General features: G+C 33.7%; 1 pseudogene; it reads left to right on the top strand.

Annotated features, from left to right (window-relative positions):
* The first annotated feature begins 6,496 nt into the window (after window positions 1–6,496).
* LOC146918477 (uncharacterized) lies at window positions 6,497–7,343 on the top strand (annotated as a pseudogene).
* The last annotated feature ends 6,147 nt before the right edge of the window (window positions 7,344–13,490 follow it).

Genomic DNA, 13,490 nt, shown 5'->3' with positions numbered 1-13,490 from the left:
AGAAGAATATTTTCACCCGGTTTGGTACACCAAGAGTTCTCATTAGTGATGGAGGGTCACACTTTTGCAACACACAACTTGCCAAGGCCCTAGATCATTATGGAGTCAAGCACAAAGTAGCATCACTGTATCATCCGCAAACGAATGGACAAGCCGAAGTTTCTAACCGGGAGGTCAAACGCATACTTGAGAAGACGGTCTCTACATCTCGGAAGGATTGGTCGGCTAAACTTGATGAAGCTTTGTGGGCATATAGGACTGCATACAAGTCTCCTATAGGCCTCACTCCTTTCCAAATGGTTTATGGCAAATCTTGTCACTTACCGGTCGAGCTCGAACATAAAGCCTTTTGGGCATTGAAGTTCCTAAACTTCGATCAAGAGAAAGCCGGTGAAAGAAGAAAAGTTCAAATGCATGAGCTTGAAGAATTGAGAAATCAAGCTTATGAATCTTCAAAGCTCTACAAAGAAAGGACCAAGAAGTATCATGACAAGAAGATCATTCTGAGACAATTCATGCCGGGACAAATGGTATTACTTTTCAATTCAAGACTGAGGTTGTTTCCGGGCAAATTGAAGTCTAAGTGGTCCGGACCTTTCATGGTTAAAGAGGTCAAACCGTACGGAGCTGTGGAACTTGAGGACCCAGTCACCAAAGCCAACTGGACTGTTAATGGGCAAAGGCTTAAGCCCTACTTCGGTGGTGAAATTGATCGGTGTTTGACGACAATTTCACTAATCGAGCCATGATTTCTTCAAAATGCGTCAAGCTAAGGACGTAAAACAAGCTCTTGCTGGGAGTCACACCCAGTTTTGTAAGTATTTTCATGTTTTAATGCATTTAGGAATAATTTCATGAGCAAAGCAAAGTAAGAAACATATCTGGAGAAATCTCGCTCAAGCGAAGTTAATCTCGCTTAAGCGAGATTGTTGCATTTTCGAATTGTTGGTTCTGGAGAAATCTCGCTTAAGCGAGATTATCTCGCGCAAGCGAGATGAGTTTTTTTATTCAAAAATGGTAACGGTTTCCAAGGGGATTAACTCCCCTTAACCACTCCCCCATCCACTCATTTCCACTCATTTACGTTTTCCAACTTTCCTTTTCTCCATTCTCTCTAAACTTTTCTTTTCTTCACAAACTTTAACCCTAAAATCAAAACCAATTCAACCATAGTCAAGCACTTGCATATTTCTTCATTCATCATCATTTGCTTGCTTCATTCATCATCATTTCAACAGGTTTGATTTATATTTTTGTGCCATGCTTTTCAATTTCAAAATTCATGCTTTATGCAAATTTAGAATGGCTAGGGTTAGATGTAGGTGTTTGTGACTAGAGACTGTTTCCTTAGGTTCATAACAATGAAAATGAATCAAAATCATCACTGTTTTTATTCAACATTCAATTGTGTAAATTTTGACCCATTTTGGAATCTTTGGAAAATAAGGGTTTTGATTTAATGTTGAACACAAGTCTTGATTTTGGTTTCTTTTCATGAGTTGGTTTTATGAGGAGAGGACTGCTAGCTTGCATGGTGCTCATGATCCAGATAGGACTGCTAGCTTGCATGGTGCTCATGATCCAGAGAGGACAGCCAGTGTCCATCTGTCTCAGGATGATATGGATGATGATGCGGCACACTGACCGCATTCTTTTGATGCTTAGTTTACTTTGACTTCTGCTTTGACTTTTTAGTTTATGTTTTTATTTTTATACTGGAACAATTTATTGCTTTTGAATTTATACTTTTTGAGCACGGTTTTGGGTGTTCAATACTTTGGTTTAATTTTAATTTCGTTTTGGGTTAAAATAGCTTAGCTTGTTGTTTGGTTTTTAACTTATTGCTTTGGATGAAATTTTTGATTAATCTTGCTTGTGTTTCGTTAAAAGAAAAATTGCTCATGAACATCAAAGTTTAAAGTGCTCCATGGAGCCAATTATTGAGCAAAAGCAGGTGAGTGATAATGATATGAATTGTGAGAAAGCGCAATGTCAAGGTATTGGTTTCCTGTTATTCTAGGTGTTACTATGAATGTGAAATTTGTACTGTGCACAAAATATAGATCATTTAAGTCTTTTCATAAACATGAATATCTTTGAACCACTTAGTACTTAACCTAAATGTGAGGTAGCTTCAATCTGTTGTATATATGCTGGAGACCGATAATCATCGTCTAACTTGTTTTAGTTATGTTAAATCTGATAATTATTTTGAACTGTTTGAAAGCATGGAAAGGATCAAGGCACTTTTTGAATCGAGAGTAACCTACTTGACCACATAAAGCCTACATGTGAGAAGAGTGAGTATCTGATACCCCAATCTGAGCTAAATGAATCAAGTCCTCAAACATGAACTGTCAATATTCATAAGCACAATGCTTGTTGAATTTGCCTGAAATTTTTCAAAAATTCAGTTCATGGTTGAATCTTATAGGACTTTGATAATGTTACTTTGTTGAACCCTTAACTTTTTTGTACTTTGTCCCTTGCCTTAGGATAGGGGAACATTCAATTAGAGTTTTGTTGTATTCAAGTTGGGGAGAAAAAGGAGGCATTATATGTTAAGTTCTGGTGAAGTTGTAAAATAACCTGACAACATTGAATCAAAGAAAAAGTTGTACATTTGAAAAAGAAAAGAAAAGAAAAGAAAAAGAAGAAAAAGAAAGAAAAATCAAAAATAGAATAAGTTGTCAAGGTTATTGTTTTGATTGTTAATCATCAAAGGTTGTAATTTTTGGTAGGGAAGATTTTGAATTTCAAGTTGAATTACAAAGAATGTTCCTCTTTGATAGGCTTTCTGATCAACTGCCCCACATATGACATTTCTTTTGTAGCCCGGCCAAGTTATAACCCTTGCAAGACCTTTTGATCCATGCTTTTATGCTTTTTGAGATGATATTTGGATGGACACCTAACTTAAATAGTATGTTAGCATGATTGTTGGATGTGTGTTCATTACCTCATTCATTGTTATCATTATATTGCATTTACTTTCAAAGAAGTGTGTTAGGTGTGGTTCATAGATAGATATGTTTATACTTTGAAGTTTATGATGTGTATTTTGTGCTTAGGACTTGTTTCACATTTATAGCTGTGCTAGGAATAATGGAGAACTTCAGGCTTGCCGGTGCATTCACATTTGAATCACCACTTGAAAATTTTTATTTGATTTGAATTGCTTGGTACTGTGCTAGAAAGCTTGTCCAAAGCCTTGTGAGTTTCCTTTTTATTCTTTTGTTTGAGGACAAACAAAAAGCTAAGTTGGGGAGAGTTTGATAAGTGCTCAAAAGTAATATATTTCATGTGGAAAAAGAGGCATTTTTAGTGACTTGTTATGCAAGTTATCTACGGAAAAGCAATCAATTGTTGTAATTATACCATTTATGCTTTATATGCCTAATTCTACCCAATTTATGCAGGAAATGACAAGCAAGGACCAAAACTCAATTGTGTGAACCAAGCAAATCTCGCTTACGCGAGGTCATCTCGCTTACGCGAGATTCCTCCAGGGAGAAACTAAACATTCGCTTACAACTCGCTTCCAGGTCGCTTGTGCAATCTTAGAAACTCGCTTACGCGAGATTTCTCCAGGGATCAGATGAGCATCTCGCTTTCCATCTCGCTTCCATGTCGCTCAAGCAGGATTCTAAGGCGGTTTAAGTTTCAAGCAACCTCGCTTACGCGAGGTCTAACTCGCTTACGCGAGATGCAACTTCATCAAGGAGCAGGGCTACGTGGCAAGACTTCATTGGCCATGATTGGATATTTAGGCTTCTCGCTTGAGCGAGATGTATCTCGCTTAAGCGAGATTACACGTTTTTAGCCCATTTAAATACAAGTTTTCCCTCTCTCTAGGACTATTCACTATTCCATTGAAACATTTTATACATTTCTAGAGAGAGGTTAGAGCTATTTCATAGAGAGAAACACAAAGCAAGTGATTAAAGAGTAGATTCAACCCTAGATTCATTGAGACATCAAGGATCTTGGCATGGAATCTTCATCTTTCCTTCATTCCTTGCATTAGTTTACATGTCTATATGTAACTAACCTTCTTTGTAGTATTGAGGTAACAATCAAGCTATTATGTAATCTTTTGATCTTTTAATATATAAGGTTCTAGCTTAATGATTCAATATTGTTGTTATTCTTGCTTTTAATGCTTTCAAAGAGATTCAAGATGATTTGGACACAAACCCTTGAATCTAGACCTAGAATAACAATCTATCTTATGTTATATCATTCTTGACAAGTTTGTAAACCTTTGATAATTACTTTTAATCAAGCTTTTAATGCTTCCGGATACTTAATCAGGCTGGACACGGTCGATTAAGTCATCCGATCGACTTTGTTATCGTTTAAGGAATTTAGACACAAATGTTTAAACGATAACCTAGAAATAACGATGTCGCTTTGGACACGAAGGATATTGTAGAAATGATTGTAATAATATTGGTTATAAAGCTAGAGTCTGTTAATCGATCGAGAGATTGCTGCTGTTATGCTTGCTCGTTATCTTATACCGCAAGCGAAATAGTTCGATCCCCTCTCGTTTTTACTTTAGTGTCAAATATGGATATAGTGTTACAAACAAACAAATTATATCCAAACCCTTAATGTGAACGATTGTGTAAATGCTTATGATTAAACGTAACTCCCTGTGGAAACGATCCTATATATACTCACGTGTACATAGTTATATGACGTGTAGGAAAAATCTTACATCAACAGACAATTGGTTGAGATTGAACCTGAGACCGAGCCTGAGAATGATTGATAGAGGATTGGCAAGTGTACCAATTACTATCGAAGTAGTAAAAATATCGATCCCACGAGGACTGTTTTTAACTTCAATAATTCAATTGCGTTATAAAAATAGGATGTATAAAATTTTATTTTGTTTTGCCATTAGGCAGTAGATTTGGTTTGATTTTAATTAAATCAAGTAACAGAAAATAAAGATTTGATTAAGAAAATATGAGAGAAAGATGAGATCAGATCCGTCGAATCCTCTAAGTTCCCCCAATTGGTCTACTGCACCTATTTGTTATGAATCATCTTCTAATTTACGATGATTAACAAAATAGCCCTAATCAATCCCTTGAGTTAGGACCCTCTTCTTAAACTACAGCCCCTAATTCCTTAGGTGGTCTAATAATTCTTGAAGGTTTTACCGAACGTTAACCTATTATCACTAACAAACGATTATCTATTCCTAGACTAACCCTGTTTATTAGAACAATTCAATTAGGTCTAAGTTGAAAGCCATGGTCAGTGGTCATTCATTCTCACAAAATCAAGTTATATGTGATCAAGATATAAAAAGCATTAAGAACAATTGAATTGAATAAACTAGAATTGAATTCATAAACAAAATAGAGTTTCACAGCAACATGTGTCAATTAGGGTTACAAAGATTCATCTCGGATCTAATCTCTAAGAGATTTAGCTACTCATAATCGAGTTTACAAATAGCATAATCAATGAAATAATTAAAACATACATGAATTGGTAAAAGGTTGAAGAAATCGCCCTTCTAGCCGTCTCTGATGTCTCAAAATCGCACTTTGCTCTCCAAAATCGTAACCCTTGTTCTTCAGGATTAGTGCAGTATTTATAGAAGTCATGGGCCTGACCCATCAAAATTGCGCTGCGCCATGTATATAGGCGTGCCGCGATTTCCCTCAAACAGGGAGGTTGTTATTTCACTTCAAAAATCGCAGCACGGCTTGAAATTGGCGTGGCGCGATTTGCTTCAAACAAACTTCAATATTTCAGCTTTTTGCACTCCAGAACAATATAAATTGCATGAGAACTCTATCAAAATGTCACAATAAGTCCTAAAAATTACGTAATGACAGCATGTCATCAATGATGATGAAGAAAGAAACGATCCTCAAATGCATATGCAAATTGGAGGATGTATTATTAAAAACGAAGGTGTGATTAAAGGCAATAATAATTGTAATGTGTTTGCCAAGTATTTAAATATCTTTCGGTTTGGCTCAACGAAGGAGAGCGGAGGTATTTTAATGGAATGGATGGAAAAAAAGTTAAGAAACAGGAAGGAGGGGATTGATTTTAACAAAGGGAAAGTCTAAAATTATATTTTTCTCAATTGTAGTATTTAAAATGATATCAAATAAAGTAACGTTTGGTTTGTTTTTCAATTGTAGTATTTATTTTTTTATTTGTTTACGTTCTTTATATATGGAACAAATGTGAAATGTGGATGCACTGGTGAGATTAGACTAACTTTAAATTGTCAATCGATATCCATTGATCTATATATACCTTCAATCTCAAAGAATTAGCATCGACTGGGAATCAAAAGGAGGAATAAAGCTTCCTTTTCAATTCCAATCAATTAAGCAAAAGAAAATATTCGATTTTTGTTATGATTATAAATTTCCCAAATAATGAACACAGCCTTAAACTAGTTAAGACCCTTTCTAGTGTTGTACATGTGTGTGTAAGTCTGTAATCACATGGGAAACAGTCTTTGTGGTGATGAGTATTGTGTAACACTTGGAAATCGCGAACATCAACATGATAAAAGAAGACGATAAGAGTGAAGATGATGGAGGATACAGCCAGGCATGGACTATGATATACAACATATATGAGTCAAGATGCACACTCATTCTTGATAGAAGTGTCGAATATCGTGACCGTGTCAGCAGCGTATTCCTCAAAGTCATTGACGACATATGTTTTGGAAAATGGTGGTTTGAATTATACATTGAAGGGTCCTGATCGACACCCTTCTTCAGCATTGTTTTATATGTTTGAACAAGCGGGAACTGGAAAGCTCGCGTGGTGCCCTCATTGTGCTGGTGAATCTTAGGGACAGTCCAGTGAGATCATGCGTAAAAACAACATAAATAACAACAGTCTACCAGCAAACATGGATTGGTTGCGGTCGGCAAACTCTACACACAAACAATTAGCCAAATCAACACAGTTAGTGCAAGATGGAACAAATCAGTCTGAACCACCTAATTTACACCAGCCGTACAATCATCCTCAAAACAAGTTTTAGCCAAAAGAAATTCAAATTTTTCACCAAGTGCCCCGCAACATGGTCCTACGGAAAATAGGAGATTAGAGTTGATCGACAATAAAGACATCAATGGAAATGGGAATGGTAATAAAATTGAAGGGGATCAAAAATTTAAATTTTCTATTCCTTTTAAATTTGTGAATAAATTCCGAAATTAGAATTATCCGGAGACAAAGCTTGATGTAAGTGAACCTTTGGTTTTAATTTATTTTCTCTAGTTATGTTGTCTTGTGTTGTGATAAATATAAATCTAAAGAAGTTGTAACAAACTTGTCTGTGCTTTCTTGAATCTACTATCAATTAAATATGTTTGCTGCATTTTTATGTGTATTACATATGTGGGTGTGAGGAATATTATCATGAACCCAGGGACGGACCCACATAGAGAGCTATGTGGGCCAAGGCCCTCACACCAATTTTAATTTTTTTCATTCATATATATATGTTACTTGCTTGGTTTACCTTGTAGTTTGACTTTTAATGTCATATATTTATAAGTATAATAAAATATAGGGTTAAATATGTTTTTGGTCCCTATATTTTGCGCGATTTTGCAGATAGTCCCTACATTTTAATAAATGTTTTTAAAATCCCTACATTTTTCCTCCGTTATCATAAATAGTCCCTGGTGTCAATTTTTTAACGGGATGCTGACGTGGCAGATGGTGGACCCCAATTATTTTAAATGAATTTAAATTAATAAAATGATTAGTCTTAATTTGTAGTTAATTTAATTAATTAACACAAAAGACAAAATTAAAACAAAAAATGAAGAAATTGAAGACCCTAGAACACTAAAAATTTCACAAACTCCCTTCATCTTCATCGTAACATGCTAGTGGCTCATATCACCACTACCCTCACAGTCACAGACACTTCCACCAACAATTCTCGGCAACCTCACCCAACAAATCCTCTTCCACAACCTAAACCCTTTTTCTCTTCACCTTTCCCTTCTAAAAAACAACAAACACACACAACCTTTGTTTATATTGTTTCACCTCTGACAATTTTAAAGCCAGAATCCGCCCAACATCATTGTCATCTTCCTTCCTTCCTTCCATGGCGGCTGGTCCAACAACAACCAAAACCACCGATTGGCTTTATTTGATTTGATTTATTAACAAAAAAAAACTTTTGAGTGAAAAAGTGAGAAAAAGAAAACCCTAGCTGGCGTCGGATGAACGTGGAAGAAAGTGAAGGGAGGATGAATTTTTCGGCTGAAGAATGGTTTTATAGAGAAGCAAAATCTTTGTGTTGTGTTGTGAGGAGAAGAAGAAATTTGGGAAATGAAATATCGTAAAAGAGGAGGAAGAGAGGGAAATTAGGGATTGGAATCCCATGAAATGGGTTGGATCCATGGGTCGGGTCTTATTTTACCCATTTTGTTTGGCCCAGTCCATTTAAAAATAAAAAAATTGCCACATCACCATTCTGTTTGGTGACTGGATAGAAACTGACGGCAGGGACTATTTATCGTAACGGAGAAAAAATGTAGGGATTTAAAAAACATTTATTGAAATGTAGGGACTATTCTTTAAAGTCGCGCAAAATATAGGGACTAAAAACATATTTAACCCTAAAATATAATAATAGGGTAATGATCTTTTTGGTCTCTAGATGTGTAACAAATAGTCACAATAGTCCCTAAATATATCAAAATTTTAAAATAGTCATTGATTATACACTTTGTTAGTCAAAAATAGTTTTCTTTGTAGCAGCACATCATTGGATGTATGTGTAGAATAATTATACACCGATAGAGTACGCTAATTAAATTCTTTCCAATTTTATTCTTCTTTTACTTGGTTTGATTTTTTAAAACATACTTTGTTTAATATTTTAAACCTAAATTGAATTTACTTATTCATTATTTTAAATACTGCCCTCACTACTCAAATTTCCTGGGTCCGTCACTGCATGAACCCAAAAGATTGTCGTTTGAGATAGTTTTTATTGCTTTCGTTTGGGTTTCTTTTTAAGTTGCAGCATATTTACGGTGCTTGTAGCTCTTTTCTCTAGCTTTGCCGTTCTTCTTGTGCGGTGTATAGCTTTTAATAATATGAAATAGAAATTAAACTTAAGGAAAATATGTAGAGTTGAGAGAAAGAGAAAAACACTTGTGCATAAGAGAGATATTATTTGTCAGAAAAAAAAGAGAGAAATTTTTTAAATTTTTTAAAATATTTAATTTTAACGTGTTGTAGAATTTTAATAGGTTGTTTGTAGAATTAACTCCTAGGTGGCTTCCCACCTCAGAATTTCTCCATTTTGAAATCAACTATACTTTATTATGTATTTATGACAATAATTAACAACATATGATTAATAAAGTCTCGTGTATGGCTAGCTCATTTGAAATATAGCTAAGGTTTATAATATATTCATTCATACATAAATACAAACCTTAGCTAACATACGAATTTTAATAGGTTGTTTTATTACTACAGAAGATCATGTATGGCTAGCTCATTTGAAATATTTAGATCCATGGGTTCTTCTCTTATATATAAAGAATGATTAAAATGAAAAGTGCTCTTCCCACCGTCATTTTTGCTACAAAACACCCTAAAAAATATACAGAAATACCTTCTGTCGAGGGATAATTTTGTATTTTCTTAGTGTTTTGGAGCAAAAATGATGGTGAGACGAGCATTTTTTCGATCAAAATTTGGTATTGTGAGCGGAGTAAATTACGCCTAAGGATCGAGTACCATCTATCACCAATGGGCCGAATATTTCTAATGAGCCCATTAGCTCACGTCCAGACACAAGGTGAGGCCACCTGCTTAATTGGTTGGCAGAGTACACATACAATGATTTTTTTTTCTTTATCATTCCACAAAATTGAAGAATGCTTTGTGAATTTACTTCTCTTATGATTTTATCCATTCAGTTACTTAATTCCCATTTCTATAATCTAGGATTTAGCCACTTGCATATGATCAACTTCTTAGGTAATGAATGTTGCTAGGGAAATGATAGATAGTGACAAAATTTATAAAAAAATGTCAAGACAGTGTATTTGTTAACACTTTTCCTTAATTACACATCATTACCTCCCTTGATTTCCGTCAAATAATAAATTTAATTGGTTGAGACCTTTTCTTAATAAATTCTTGATAAAAACTCTCTAGATAAATAGCAATGCTCATGTTGCTATCTTCTTTTTGTTTTAAAACAAGAATGTTGCTATGAAAAGCACACGTTCAGAACATTTAAGGCATAGAAGTATGAACAATGAGAACATAGAATAATTTTGGTATACTTTCTTTGCTCGGTTTTATGAAGCCTATTAATTCAATGATTATACCATACGAGGATTGTTGTTACATGGCTGAAGTAATAGGCATATTGTTTGTGTTCCATTTGACAAGATATTTAACAATAATTTTATGGTGTACAAGTAAAATAGTGGTGTATCCAGCAAAAAAAAAAAAATCTCTTCATATTTGTTTGATTAATAAACCTCTTCCTATCTCACTTGACATACTGATTAGCTTATTGATGTAATATCAGAAACAAACTCGTATATGATACAACACCTTCTATATTTGTGCATTATATATACAACTAGATCTAGGTTTGACATCTAGTGCTGACGAAGGATTATTCTTGTATGGTTACAAGATCAAATATAAATCTCTTAGGCACATTCACAAAAACATTAATTCTCATTATTCTTACTAGCGTCCAGACGGGCACTCCCGTGTCCGTCTGTCCGCTTTTTCTACCGCACAAACACACATATCAATACAAAAGTGATAGGTTGAAAAAGAAAATTTTACTTTTGAGTAGTAGTTATTACATGAATGAAATGATATAAATTGATATTAATTTATTAATACAAATTTTTTTAAACATAAGATAATTGACATATCTCTCACTTAACACACTTCATACTACCCAAGACGCTCACAATAATTAGACATAAAATATTGACAAATCTTTTACTTAACCTATCAAACACGCTCACAATAAAATAGATTTTTTTTTTTTGAAAGACACAATAAAATAGATATAAATGAGATATAAGGATATTATAATATCATACCTTTGTCTAAAACATTTCATTGTTAACTCAAAAAAAAAAAAATTCATTGTGATTCCAAATGCACAATTAATCTCTTTAGTGTTTTGCGTTTCAGAACCCCTAAATGAAATTTGTTACATATACCTCATCACAGTAATTTCAAAACATTTATACTTACCTTTTCAACTTTCTCCTATATCCCCTTCAAAAAAAAAAATGTTCTCTTAATCATTGTGTTTCCTTTTCTCTATTATATGTGTGTTCTCTATATCAGTGCACATAAAAAAAAAAAAGTCGAAGGTGTTGAAGATTATGTTAGATCGTAGTAGGAAATAGAAAATGCTTTTGAGCACTTTCTTCTTGATTTAGAGAAATCGGTTCTGTAGAGAAATAGATTTTGAGCATTATAATGGTAAAACCTTGATGCACTATGTTTTTCTTCGATCATGGTAGAACCACACTGATTTAATATTCATGTCTTCTGCTATGTCACAAACTTCCTTGACATGACTACCCAATCTCAACATGAATGCATAATATTTCACCTAAGTACCAATAACATGTACAAAAGAGATGAGATTAATGAACCAAGGAATGAACAAAGAGTGAAATACATTTAGTCTATAATTGCAATCTATATGTAAACAATAAAAGTATAAAAATTGAAGAATATATTGTTAAAAATAAAAATAAAAAAATGAACAATAGAATTGAAGAATATCAAACTCCGTTTATTAGACTACTCCATTATGTGGTGCTGAGCGGATACAAACTTAATAAAAAGGAGAAATAAGTAACAACCTATAATAGAAGGGATAAATGAGCATATAAAAAAGGGAATGAGAATAATATAAGTGAGGAAAAAATATTGAATAAATAAATGGTAGAAAACCCCTACAGTCGTAGCGGTTATATCGCCATTGCAATTACGATTAGCTGTTGTACTCACAATTAGTGATGCCTCCATGGTCGGTTAATCGACCACATTGCTACTTTTCATCGGTGGCCAAGGGTACTGCCACCCTTCCCCTTTTGTCATCTCTCTATCTCGAAGGTGAAAGACCAACGTTCCAACACCGACAATGTGCGGATTTCATAGTGTTGCCGCCTTTAGCACATATCCCAATCTTAATTTAGGATTTAAAAAAATGTTGTTGCCATGCTCCGTCCATATTTTCTATTTCTTTCTATTTTTGTTATCTCTCTTTTTTGTGTCATTCCTCAAGAAACGATAATCCCTCTCATATCTTTTTTTTTGGTATATATCACTCTTAATTACTTTGTTTATAGTGGCTTCCATTGCTCTTTTTCTTGATTATTTCCTTGTCGCCGTCTTCTTCTTCTTCTTCATACCCTTGCCTATGTACCTCCGTTAAATTAAGCTTATTTCATTTTTTTTTAATAGTAAACCATTTGAGTAGCATATCAAAAGCAAAGTAGATATTAAAAGCATAAAGTATGAGTATTTTTTTAATAGATGGTCAAAAAAAGGCAAATGAAGAGGAAATAACTCGAACATTGCATTTGTGAATACGAAACCCGGCAAACTGTAAAAGTAGAATGGACGTCACACTGCCTATTCCAAACGCATACGAAAATATTGATGGTATTGAAGACTACTGCAAAACTAAAATGTCTATCCTATACGATGAATGAGACCGAAGAGTTCAACATCGTTCAAAATGATAAATATAATCATCAGTCATACTAAATTCGAAGATATCCATTTTGCTTACAAAATTCATGCCTTCCACGCTGGTCATAGAATTAGAGGCAAAACTTGTCAATACAACTATGAAACCATTATTTTTATGTCTCTTCTTAAAGAATATCTAAGAACTAAGTAAAATAAAAAAATGAAAATGACATTGTTATTTATGAACTTCAATATTCAAAGGCTAAAGTCAGAAATTTATACAGACTAAAAAAAAACTTAGTACAAAAAAAAAACTTAAAAGCAATTTTACAAACATCTAACTCGATGAAAATATAAAAATGAACATAACAACCAATTCTGATTCATATGGTGGCAGAACCAATAATTAATCAACCAAAAAAATCTAATCAACCCAAAAAAAAAAACCCAATAATATAAATGCTTCATATATAGTAGAACACACTCTTCTCAAAATTGTTGTTGTTGATGACGAATAAAAACAGAATGAAAGGAGTAAAAAATTAAGTTGCAATGGAGAGAAACAAATAAGAGGTATCATAGAAAAGAAATTAGATTTCAAGTCACAACCTTTGATTTGAAACATGCCATAGAATTTACCATTTCCTTTCAACTCCTCTCCCTTTAGTTTTTTTTGGTTATCTCTTTCCATTAGTTTCTTTGCGTAGAATGGAAGGGAAAAAAAATAAAGATATTTGTATACAGTTATGAGAAGAAAG

Source organism: Medicago sativa, chromosome 6 (genome assembly GCF_051527215.1).
Source record: "Medicago sativa cultivar Bolivia chromosome 6, Bolivia_mono, whole genome shotgun sequence".
Lineage (NCBI taxonomy): Eukaryota > Viridiplantae > Streptophyta > Magnoliopsida > Fabales > Fabaceae > Medicago > Medicago sativa.
This window is presented reverse-complemented; position numbering and strand designations above follow the sequence as displayed.